Consider the following 13,734-nt stretch of genomic DNA (forward strand, 5'->3'; position numbering starts at 1 on the left):
GCCAGATTTTTATAAGCCTGTATCGCATTAAAAAAAAGATATATCACGCAATTTGGACTCTGGCAACTGCTGTTTTTAGTTTTATGATTTTCGCACTGAGACTGTCTCGCTACAAACGACCAAGCAGAAACACACATTTTCTTCTCGCATTTTTCTACTTGTTGCGTTGGCGCATATTAGTAGCGCCAACTTTTGTGAATATTTTTTCAGTCTGTTCTTAAAGATAGAATGAGATAGCATATCGGCACATCGGGAATAATAGTATAGTTTTGAATATCATTTGATGGCGACAAATTTTATCGCCAACTCTAGACAGAAATTAAAAGCATTAAAAATTAACTTTGTATGGGATTAATATAGCACGTACGGGTTGCAGTAAATGGCTCTATTTATATAGGTTTTGCTGGTTTTATAATGATTTAAGCACATGAGGAAGTTATGTTTTTTTGTTTTATGCATTCAATCTTTATAGAAATAATTTGTTTGTCTATTTAAGCTGAAATTTTAGGGTTGGCGCAGCCAACCTAGCCAACTGAGAGGAATCGCCACTGCTAACAGAAGCGATATTTTCAGTGGTACGAGTGAAAGAATAATGCACAGCTCTTACAACATCTCTAATTAATCCAGTCCCTTAAAATTTCTTCACAATTTTGCCAATTGCTTGCGTAGTTCCACGATTATGTAAACCATAACCTTCTCTTAAAGCACGATGTGTGGCTGTGGCAGTATCTCCATTTTTGTAGTAAGTTTCAACAATTTGTGTGTGTTGTGCGATAGCATTCCATAATTATTCAATGGCGGTAGGTAAGCGATCAATTTTCGTAATTGTCAGACTTTCACAAAAAAATTTGTTAAGCAACTTAGTAAGACAGATGTCGGATTCCAGCCCTATACCACGGATAATAAATATACAGATGTCTTACCCTTATCCGAGAAATGATATATAAAACTGAAATCAACCAAAAAGAGCTTTTTCAAAAAGTTCAACACATTCACTAAATGAATGCTCGTCTTTTTTCCTATGAATGAAAACTAACGCAAAGAAAAATCTGAAATCATTTTTGTATGTTCTTTTCCTCTCATAATCCTAATGCACAGTAACACATAATACACCCAGATCATTTCTCACAAATGAAAACAAAACTGTTTTATTTTGATTTTTTGTGGTGTGTTGTGGCTGGTGGTGATGTGTTGAAAATAGGTGCAGGAGAGTTGATCGCTTGTCGCTGTGCCTATACTTTTGAAAATAAAAAAATGCTTCTTAAATTTATTAAAAATTGGTTTTCGAAAGAAAGATATTGACTTCAAATTATGTATTTGTCTTGCACAAAATATTGTTATGTACCTATATTTTGTTGAAGTTTTAAGACAAATCGACAGACAGCTTGGGAAGTTATCAGTGTGGGTCTATGGCAGGCACGTAGCCAAGGGGGGGCTAGAGGGGCTCGATTCGCAATTGTCTTGGTGTAGTAAGCAAAATAGCTAATTTCTTCCGAAACCATTCAAATGCAAATAAGACTTTCCAAACCGCCATCCAAAAATTCGTACCAGAAAGCAGAAAAAAACGACTTTTGCGCCTTTGTGAAACAAGGTTTATTGAAAGGCATGACAGCATTCTTTCATTTGTATGGCTGTTCAAATGTATTGCTATTAGTCTTGAAGAAATATCCACCAAGACGTGGGCAATGTCTTCAAAAGCATCAACTCTGTTAGGAACAATTCAAAGAAGTGATTTTCTGGTAAGCCTCATGGTATGCGAAAAACTTTTAAGTTTAACGCTACCCTTATCTATTTTCCTTCAAAATGAATCTTTAAATTTCGTGTCTGCAATAAATCACACGAAACAAGTCTTAAGAACATAAGAGAAACAGCCAGAGACTTTTCAGAGACGCTTTTCAATCCGCATCACAACTTGCCAGGGATTTATTTGAAGTCAGCATAACAGTTCCAAGGCTTTCTTTGAAACAAACAACGCGCTCTAATCCAGAAACATCATATCCAGAAGACTATTTTAGAGTTTCTATACTTATTCCCTGTCTAGATTCTCTTATACAAAATCTTACTGACAGATTTATGGTCAACGAGGACGTTTTACTAAATAAAATGGAAAATCTAACACTCTACTTCGATAATGCAATATCCTTGTTAGCTGTTAGAGCGGAGTACATACTCTGGTGCGAATTTCATCGATGGATCTTTCATCCGATGTTCTGAAACTGCTAGATATATGTGACAAGACCTACTTTAGGGGCATAAGCTACTTGCTTACAAGTTTGGCCACACTACCAGTTACAACAGCTAGCGTTGAAAGAACCTTTTCAACGATGAAAAGTGTCAAAACAGTATCCCGAAGCGTTATGGGCCATCCAAGACTAAGCGCACTTGCAATGCTGTCTGTTCACTCGGGTATTGATGTGGATCCAGATGAAGTGATCGACATTATGTCTAAAAAAAAGACAAGGCGTTTATTGCTGTAAAAATCCAAACTATTTATTGAATTAAATAAAAAGAATACAAACAAAAATAAAACATTTACATTACATGTAGTTTTTTTATTTTTGTATATAGAATTACTTCTTCGAAATTGAACAAGCCCCCAACCCCCCACCCCCCCGAGCCGAAATCCTGGCTACAGGCCTGGTCGATGGTAACCTAAAATATTTTAAGTTTAATGAAATTTCAATACAACCCCAATTTATGACCGACCCACCACATGTTTAACCCTCGCTCTTACATTTTTAACTTCCCATAGGAAGTTATTGTAATGGGTCCGATTTGTCAAATTGAAAATTTTGACATTTCTCGACGTTTCAAGGTCCCTAGAGTCGAAATAAAAGATTTTTAGGAAGATGTCTGTGCGTGCGTGTGTACGTACGTCCGTACGTCTGTACGTCCGTACGTCCGTACGTTCGCGACGTTTTTTTCGTCGCCCATAGCTCAAGAACCAGAAGAGATATCGACTTCAAATAAATTTTGTTGAACAGATAATAAGGCAGAAAGAAGCAGAAAGGGCTCTCAAGAAAATTGCGTGGGTGGTTTTTTTACCATAGTAGTTTGAAAAAAAGGTGAAAATTTTGGTTAACCCTAAATATCTTATACGAACCAAAAACGCTAGAGACTTGAATTAAATTTTATATAATATATTGTAACGTGATACCAAACAAGTATATTTTTTGAAAAAAATTAATATAACGGTTTTTTTTATAAATCAATAAAACTGAAAAAATAAATTTGTCACCTCCAAAATTTTACGACTGAAATATGATTTCATCTCCAAAACAAATTTGTGCAACGAATAATAATGTTTTTGACATCTGATAAAATTTTTAGAAAAATCTAATTGACAGTTTTATTTTTTAAAAAATAAAAATCTAAAAAAAACATTGCTCAAAGTTGGTAAAAATTTAATATCGATTCAAATATCTTTTCAAAAACTTAAAATTTAGGATTCAAACTTATTTTATCTCATGAGGAATATTGTTTTCAACATTTTGAAATATTTTGAGAAAAATCGAATTGACAGTTTTTTTACAAAAAATAAAAACCTAAAAAAAGAATGTATAAAAGTTGGTAAAAATTGATTTTCGATTTAAATATCTTTTGAAAACTTTGAGATAATAGCTTCTAATTAATTTTGGCTTATAAGAAATATTGTTTTGAACATTAGGACAAATTTTGAGAAATATGGAATTTACAGTTTTTTTACAAAAAATAAAAACATTAAAAAAATGTATAAAAGTTGGTAAAAATTGATTTTCGACTCAAATATTTTTCCAAAAATTGTAGATATTGGCTTTTAACAACTTTTATCTTTCAACAAATATTGTTGTCAACTTTCAATAAAATTTTGAAAAAAATCGAATTGACAGCTTTTGTGCAAAAAATTAAAAACCTAATAAAAATTTACCAAAAGATGGTGAAATTGATTTTTGACTCAAATATCTTTTCAAAACTATAAAATATTGGCTTCAAACTAATTTTATCTTATAAGAAATATTGTTTTCAATATTCGATAAAATTTTGAAAAAAATCGAATTGACAGTTTTTTTTACAAAAAACAAAACTCTAAAAAAAACAATTCTAAGACTTGGTAAAAATTTACTTTCAATTTAAATAGCTTTTCAAAAATTAAAAATATTGGCTTCAAACTTATTTTATTTCACAGAAAATATTGTTTTCGATATTCAGTAATATGTATATAAAAATCCAACAATCCGTTTTTTCATTAAAACAAATCTACAAAAAATAGTACGCAAATTTGGTAAAAATTGGTACTAGTACATAATATAGACAAACTTAGAAGCAAGACAAATCGACAGACGGGATGGGAAGGTATCAGTGTGGGTCGCATCCCAGCCTCTTTTTTTCTCTTCATTGGGCTTACGTCAAACTTTGCCATCTGAGCCAAAAAGGTTGAATTTAGTCACATTGTTGTCTTCCGATGGCTAAAATCTCCTCAAAGGTTTTCTTTGGCGATGCAACTCTCTTCAACTTGTTAATTTGACTTGCGAACGGCTTCTTCCTGGCTAAACAGACTTTAGATATCTTAGGCTTTTTCAGTCAGTTGGGGAGCACTTGTTTTGGGATTTTCATTACCTTTTTGTATAATAAACCTTTCATCGGATTCAATAAAAAAATGTCTACTGCAAATTTTGTAAACTTCCCATAGGAAGTTATTGTAATGGGAATGATTTGTCAAATTGAAAATTTTAACATTTCTCAACGTTTCAAAGTCCCTACAGTCGCATTAAAAGATTTTTAGAAAGATGTCTGTGCGTGCGTGTGAACGTACGTTCGTACGTTTTTTTCATCGTCCATAGCTCAAAAACCAAAAGAGATATCAACTTCAAATAAATTTTGTTATACAGATAATAATGCAGAAACATGTAGAAAGGGCTCTCAAATGCGTTGGTGTTTTTTTTTTACCATAGCAGTTTAAAAAAAGGTGAACATTTTGGTTAACCCTAAATATCTCACGAAACAATGACGCTAGAGACTTGAATTAAATTTTATATTATATATATATTGTAACGTGATACCAAACAAGTATATTTTTGGAAAAAATCCAACTAACGTTTTTTTCATAAATCAAAAACACTGACAAAAAATTTGTTTGCCCAACTTCATTTTTAAAAAATACATTTGAAAACTATTTTACCACAAAAGCTCTTAGTTCTCATCTTTATCGGTTGTAGTCCAACATGAAAAGATGCTTACCTCAATTTTCAAAGTACGTACAGGAACCATTTTTGCTTTAATAAAAGCTTTATTTTTGTTGAACAAAAGAGCTTAAACCTCAAAATTTAAACTCTAAAAGCTCTTTCAAAACCATTATTTAGATCTGTGTATTTTAAAATATAACATTGCGAAGACCAAAGCCAATTTGTTATTGCAACTGTAATTCTATGACTATGACTTCTGATGTGGTGAATAAGCATCGCATGGAGAAAAAAAGCTTTGGCCTACGTGACACTCCGACGACGACGCTCCATCCAGTCGTCCTCGTCATATTTTGTGTTTTGCTTTTTCATTTTAAAAGCACAATATTTCTGTCTGGCAATGGCTATGTATTATGTGTCTATATGTTGGTGTGATTCAAACTTCGAATCAAAATATTTTCATTCAACACAACAAAATTGTTTTTTTTTTTTTTTTAGTGAGAACGCAATGGGGGAAGAAAGAGCATCAAAAACAATAACAAAAAACATCTGACACAAATACTTACCTTCTTCAACTCCTACAACCAGGCTTGCCATATGTGACTATTTATAAGGAATTAAGTTATCTTTATTTTTCAAAAATGCCGACAATTTTAGTATGACAGCCCAATCATAACTAGGCTTTCCTTGCGCGATTGTTTTGATAGTAGGTATACATTAATCAAATAATTATTTATTATATTTCAGCAAATGTCACGAAACAAAGAATGGTTAAGGAACTTTAGTTCTTTAAGTGAAATGATAAATAAATTAAATCATACAAATTTAGATACCACTGTGATGATATTTGCAGGTTGATGATTTTCTGCTGCAGCTAAATGTGGTAATGTTTGTATGTTTTCTTTTTGTACTAATTTAAAAATTATTAACATAGAAAGTTATTGCAATCGGTTCATTTTGTCGAATTGAAAATTTTGAGGTTTTAAAGTTCCTAGATTCTAAATCAAAGATTTTTAGATAGAAATCTTGGTGTACGTTCTTACGTTAAGGATACCATTTTTCGTTGTCCTTATTTCAAGAATTGGCGGAGGTATCGACTCCAAATAAATGTTGATTTACAGATAACATCAAAAGACGATGAAAGGACTTTTTGGTTGGCCTTAAATTTCTCAGGAATCAAAAGAGCTAGCTACTTTAATTAAATTTTACTTTATGTGATGCAACGTGATACCAACTAAGTAGGTTTTCAAAAAAAACAAGAATTTCATGCAATGAAGTTAATTTATTTGACATTTTTGGTAAAATATTGAGAAAAATCGAAGTAATGGTTCTATTTAAAAACAATTAAAACTCAAAATAAAAACTCTACTTAAAGATAGTAAAAATTGATTTTGGACTCGAATATCTTTAAAAATTAAAGACATTGGGGCATATTCATTGAAATATTTTAAACCCTAGTCTGTTTGAACTAGAGTCTACATTTCACATCAAGCTTAAGTACAGATACGCACAGATAATTTGGCAGCTTCATTTAGTAAGAAACTGGATAAATCTATATTTTACTACAATTTCACTTGAACTCATAAAAAACGGGTTAGAGAGGGAAGTCACATGAGGTACGATAAATGAAAAGCCAATTTCTTTGAAATTCTTGCTGACTTTTGATTGAGAAATTCCAATTGAATCGCATGTTACGGCAAAGTTATTACTAATTGTGGTAAACATAGGTGCAGTAGCAAGAACCATATTACCTATGTAACTTTGCTGAATATTCCGAGGGGAAACTCGCAGATATTAGTAAACATCTAATCCCAATTCGATCCTAAATATTTAGAAGGTCAATTTGAAATTATCGATATAGAAACCATAGTCCATCCATGTGGTCAAATACAATTTTTCGGTTTATTGTTCTCAATTAATTTGTTTATTTTTGACGTTTTATGCAGTTAAAAATAGCTTAAAGGCAAGATCTGTTGTGTTTATTTTTATTTTTAGACTCCAGGCTATCACCTCAAAATGGCTATAAATTGTCTATGAATACCATAAATTGGAATTTAGTTAAGCAAAGAAAAAATCAGAACTTATCAAAGAACTATGTATGAATACGGCCCATTTAATGTTACATAAAACATTTATTTTAATATAAGTAGAATCCGTCAGCTAGATGTTATTATAAAAATATGAATCTACAAACAAACTGCACAATACTGGTAAAAACTGATGCAAGGTCGGACCCAGACTTTCAATCAGGGAGGGGGAACACCTCATACACTTAACATAAAGATGAGTTTTTGAACACCGCTTAAAAATGTTCTTTAATTTTCTCTTACTAACATAATGTGTATTTCAACCTAACATTTACATATTTCAAGTTTAAAGAGGCACTTTAAGTTATTAGATTATTTAAGAACACTGTTGTCCAGCAAGATATGGTCTAACTATTAGATTGGTACGACTCGATGATTCCAACATGATTCTAAATATGCCAGAAGATTTGATCTTCTTTCGTAGGAATATAAAAGAGGATACGTTAGGAAGAATTTGTTGGTATTTTTTAAAAGTATTTTTTCGGGCTCAATTTTTGGTAGACTAATATGTATTACTATCGTTGTCAGTCTGCTTACTCGTAGATTAAAGCTGATGCTAAAAGACAAATTACTGTTTTTGTCTTAAAGGAGTCAGCAAATCTTACAAATTGTAAAGAGAAAAATGTTTTGTTCTTGAATTTGGGGAAACAGATGCATTGAAGTAAATTGTTTCTCTAAATATTAAATAAAAACAAATCAAGGTAAACAAATAAGTTGGGAAGAAACTTTAGTGTGCCACTCACAAACTACACTTTGTAGAATCTCTTTGCACTTCAGTTGTCTTTTGTATTTAAGTAATAGATATAAAACTTTAATTATGTTTTTGAATTATCCATTTGTTTAACGAAATTGTTACTTTTGTTGTGTTTGGGACATTTATATTCTTGAAATTCGTGTTTAAATCTCAGTTCTAGAGCTTTAAAAGCAAAAATTGGATTTCCTTAATAAAAAGGAATTGAAGGCGAGTTTCAGGAAACTTGAGCTTGAACTCGCATGTAGTACCAAGTAGACTATCTTTTATTCAAGATTTGTATTCTCTCAGAAAAGATCTTATGAAATTAATATAAAGAATTACTAAAGATTTTTATAATTCTAATTTGTGTAAAAACAAAGATTGTATTTATTTTATTATATCATTTAATAACTGCCAAATCTTAAGATAGAATATTTAATTATACAAATAAACTCTATAAGCTTTATGGCCCATATGTGAGTCAAAGCACCACTGTGTGTTTCCATGGTTGGGCCCAAAAATTCATCTGTCAATATTTTCTCACCTGTATCACTAAATTTACACAATTTTCGAAAATTTTAACCAATTTGGCATCTTCTATTTTTAAAAACACGATTTGTAACAAAATTATTAAGAAACTCGGCCATTTTAATAGTTGTTTTATCAACTGAGTAAAGGTAAAACCCATCCTGAACAATTTGTGAGATCGATCTCAAGCTATCGAGCGTTTGCTCATCTTTGTGCATATCAAAACTAGAATTTTCTCACAGAGAGCTTTCATCGAGAGCTCGATCTCAACACTTTGAGTTCGAACTTATAGCTTAGGATCGATCTCGATCTCTGTATTTTTTTTGCATACCACTCTAAGAAAGTTCTCAGGGAAGTGAGCAAAGAGCTTGAACTCATCTTTTTGCATATGACCCAATGTTCTTAGAAAAATTCGATCAGTATTTTTTTTAAAGGAATACAAATACTTTTAAAAAATACTGATAAAATTGATCGAAATTAGATATTGAAATCAAACTTATATCATCATATGGAATATGTTGTACATAATTGTTTGTTATTTTTTAAGAAAAATTAATTGACAATGTTGCATGAGAACAAAGAAAGATATTGACTTCTAATGTGTTCATCTCACACAAAATGATGTTAATATTATTGGAGAGCGTACGTTAGGTTAGGTTAATACATTTTTAGAAGAAGATAGATTACTGCAATACATTTTTATATACGACGTTTTTTGTTCTTCCTTCCTTGGCCAGAATGTAAAGGTTTTGTGGGTTTCAGACTCGTAAGCACGATACATATAACTGCCCATGGGAAAAACAGTTTTTTCTTCAAATGTACAGCGTTTGTCTCTGAGCTTTATTAATTGTTATTGCAAATGCTGCTTTCAGAGGAAACTGCACTCTTTTAAACTGAAACGGCAAATCGGTTGGAATTATCGGAATGCGGGGAATTAAACCATTTTTTCCTTTTGCTATTCCAGTCATGATTATAGCTTTTAAAACATTTCGTCCTAGCTGAGTAATCTGTATTTTAGTGATTACTAGATAACATAATACATACAATTTAAAATTTTAAACATTACCACCAGCAAAGTTATTTAGAATTACCAATAAATTTGATTTGAATAATTATCTACTAACATTGAAATCAATCATGTTGCAAACAGTATTTGTTTCTCTTAAACACCTGGATATTGGTTCATTGGAAGCATACACAGTTCTATGACATGGATCATTAAAAAATGGTTGGTTTCAAAGCAATCTCGCAGGAACATTAATCCCAATTAGACCTAAATTTGTGAACAATCAATATGATTTGCTACTATGTCACGAATGAACATAACTTCTATATACTTTCTACGAATGTTAAGAGGCAAAATACCGAGTAGTTTACACCTCGTTTCATAGGTAGGAAAATTTATGTCCCATTGAAGTCTTTTCACTACAACTCTCGTAAATCGTTTTGGATCTTTTCGATTCTAAATGAATGAAGAAAATATAAAGGATTCCAGATTACACTGCAGTATTCAAGATTAGACCTTACAAACGCAAAATATAAACACTTTAAGGTGTGTGGATCGGAAAACTCCTTTGAGTTTCGCAATATGAAACCTAACATTGAACTGCCTTTAGCAACTAAACAATCTATATGCTTTACAAAGTCAAGTTTTTTTTATCAAAAATCACACCAAGATCTTTTTTAAAGGTTATAACGGACAATGGCATATGATTGATTTTATAGATAAAATTAATTGGACGATGGTTTCGAGAAAACGTTAGGCTTTGGCATTTGGAAATGTTGAAATGTAAACAGTTAGCTAAACACCAGTCCGATAAAACATCAAGATCTTGTTGCAGAAGAAAACAATCATGTTCAGATTTTATACAACGAAATACCTTAAGACCTTCTGCGTACATCAAGCACTTTGAATTTAAAAACATATCAGGAATGTCGTTTATAAACAACAAAAAAAGAACAGGACCAAGATGGCTTCCTTGCGGGACACCTGACGTAACATATACCGGTGCACAAATAATGTTATTTATACGAACGTACTGAAGACGATCCCTTAAGTATTAATTTAGCCATTTTAAAAAGCTTCAGTGAAAACCTACTGTATTTATCTTCATAAATAAAGCATCATGATTGACTCTGTCAAAAGCTTTAGAAAAGTCAATATAAACAACATCATGATAACCTTTCTCAAGTGCATTCAAAACTAAATTACTAAAAAATAGTGAGGTTAGTTGCAGTGGATCTACCAGCTACAAAACCATGTTGGTATGGTGAAATCATTGCTTTAAGAGAAGGAGTTAATTTGTCATAGACTTACTTTTCAAAAAATTTGGGAATCGTAGCAATTTTACAAATTGGACGATAGTTTGAAACATCTTGCCTTCCACCTGAATTGTAAATAGGTGTGATTGTTGAACGTTTCCAAGCATTAAGAAACTCGCCATTTGCAAGTTGGTTTTTGTTGATGCTTTTTTTTTTTATTTGAAGAGTTTATGTTTGTAGCATTAGGTAAATTAGGTAAATTAGGACAACTGTCTAAATAAACCGACTCAAAATGTTTAGCAAACAAGTTAAATACAACAGATATATCAGATGATGTAATGCCGTCATGGCACATACGGTTGGGAATGCCATTTGATTGTTTTTAATTATTTATAAACCTCCAAAAACGTTTGCTATTTGTTTTTAAATCACACTCAACACAAAACAGATATTGATTGTAAAGAAATTTATTTAAAGTATGGATTTTTTTTGTAAAATTCGATATTGTTTATATAATTCACGATCATTATTAGACTTGCGAAATTGCTTGTAAACCTTATTTTTTAAGTTATTAAGATTTATGATTCTTTTATTGAACCGCAAAGGTTTTTGGTTATTGATTTTCTTAATTTTGGGTATATATAAGACCATCGCAATATTAAAAAAATGTATGAATAAATTATAGCACACATTTAAATCTATATTGGTAAACAATGTTTGCCAATTTGTACCATCCAAAAAATAATATATTGCATTCAAATTAGCTTCAGCAAAATTGTAATTAAAATTGAAGTCTGAAGTCTCAGGTGAGAAAAAATTATAAAATTTTAAATGTAAGCTGAGTGCAACATGATGTATTGTATTGTTGAAAAGGGGAACAAAAGAGTCGTTTATGCCTACGCACAATTCAACATCAACGAAAACCATTATTACAAGAATTCTGAAAATGATTGATTTGCCTCAGGTCAAATTGTGAAAAGGTATCTACAACTTCACAATCATGATTAAATATAACGTTAAAAGGAATTAATCTATTTTCATCTTCATCGTAAATCCATTTAACATTTGGCAAATTAAAATCTCCTAAAATTATTTTTTTTTGATTATCTTTAGGATTTTTTAATATTAAACTACAATTTTCTACATGAGCTACTTGGTGGAATGTAAGAGATAATAACAAGCATTTCATTAATACAATCAAATTTAATATTCAGCACTAGTTGGTCGACATCGAGAGTATCATATTGACAAGGCAATTCAACTTTAGTGCAATGAAGAGAGGTATACCCAGCTACTAGCACAGCACCTCCTCTTTTACAACCAAGTAATTCATAATTACAATCTTTGCGAAAAACAGCATACTGATCATCGTTAAACATCTCGGCATCGTGGTGTTTATCATTCAGCCAAGTCTCCGTGAGAGCAATTATTTTTTTAATTCATCCGTGCTACCGGCAATTTGACAGGATTCATACCTCAACGTAATCGAGCCCTTGAGGTAAAATATAACTCATGTCCTTTCTTAAGTCTCAAACTATCTCCTTACCAAATTTCATTTAAATCTGTTCAGTAGTTTAGGCGTAAAAGCGATCGGCCCAATTGAATTTTCCCATGGGAATGCGTCATTGCCCCCGGGGTAAAAAGTAGCGTATGTCCTTTCTCGGGTATCAAATTAGCTCCATTGCAAATTTCATGCAAATGGGTTCGGTAGTTTAGACAGACAGACCAGGTTACTTTCGTACTTATAATATTAGTATAATTGAGATAATTATTTTGCTAAATTTCCGTTCCTAAACTAAATATGGCAACCCTGCACCTATCCTATATTATATTTTACTTATTATTTTTATTACATTTATATTAACAAACTCTATGTATACAAAAGTACGCATGCAAAGTGTTGGTTAGTTGCATTAGTATTGAAACTCATACATTCTCGCATAATAAATAGATAAATATACGTGTTATGTTTGTAAAAAACCAAAACAACTCTTACACACCCGCATTTTTCTGTATATACATTTAATTTTATATTTTTAGTGTTCAACAAAGTAAAGTGAATGCTTTGCTGAAAGCAACACACAAAAATAAAAACATCTTGAAATGTTTTGCGTTTCAGCTCAGCACCAATTTGTTAGATATAATAAAAAAATATATGTAGGTACGTATAATGAAATACCAACCGAAAAAGCTGTTTTTATTTGTTTTCGTTTTAGGAGGGCAGGGAGGTTAGGCGGGAATCTAACAGCCGGTATTTGTTTTTGTAGATAGAAATAAAAACTACGCATTTGATTATTTGCCGAATTCAGTGGTCCGTTCTTCTTCTTCTTTTCCGTTGTGATTAAAATTAATGCACGAAAATATAGGCCCATCGCCCATGAATGTCATTATGTAGCTTTGATCGAACCGCACTACTAACCCCTTTGGTCCAGAAGAGACGAATTGCCCTCGCCAGGCTCTTGCTTAGGCTCAGACTGAGACTCAACATGTCCATGGGTGGCATTGGCAATAAATAAACAAAATGCTCGCTATGTACTTACACATGTCTACTGGAATAAGTTTAAGTCTGACAATTCAACCAAAACCAATTAGATTTCTATTTCTATTATTAAAATTGAAAGAATTATGCAATGTGTAATTGTTTTCATTAAAATTTATTTAACTTTACATTGGTGTTTGTATGAAGTATAAATAAATAATAAACAATGATGCACAATGACAAGTCACTCAAATATTGTAGTATACATAGTTTAGTGCAATTAACGTGAGGGCATTAGCCCCTGTCTGTTAATAGGTTGATATGTTATGTACCCAACCTACCTAATTAATAATAATGTTTATTTAAAGACTGTTGATTATTCAAGGCTCTTATTTTGTTTTTTTGTTGAGCAATCATTAAAATTATTACTTAGGTAATAGAATTAAGTTGATAATCCTGACCTACTCAATTTTAAAACAGTTAGGT

General features: G+C 31.5%; 1 long non-coding RNA gene across 1 annotated transcript; it reads left to right on the forward strand.

Annotated features, from left to right (window-relative positions):
- Window positions 1–12,710: 12,710 nt before the first annotated feature.
- LOC129947856 (uncharacterized) lies at window positions 12,711–13,436 on the forward strand. Its single transcript, XR_008781771.1, has 2 exons — window positions 12,711–12,930; window positions 12,986–13,436. It is a non-coding gene; the product is annotated as an uncharacterized LOC129947856 (long non-coding RNA).
- Window positions 13,437–13,734: the final 298 nt, after the last annotated feature.

This window comes from Eupeodes corollae, chromosome 2 (genome assembly GCF_945859685.1).
Source record: "Eupeodes corollae chromosome 2, idEupCoro1.1, whole genome shotgun sequence".
NCBI lineage: Eukaryota > Metazoa > Arthropoda > Insecta > Diptera > Syrphidae > Eupeodes > Eupeodes corollae.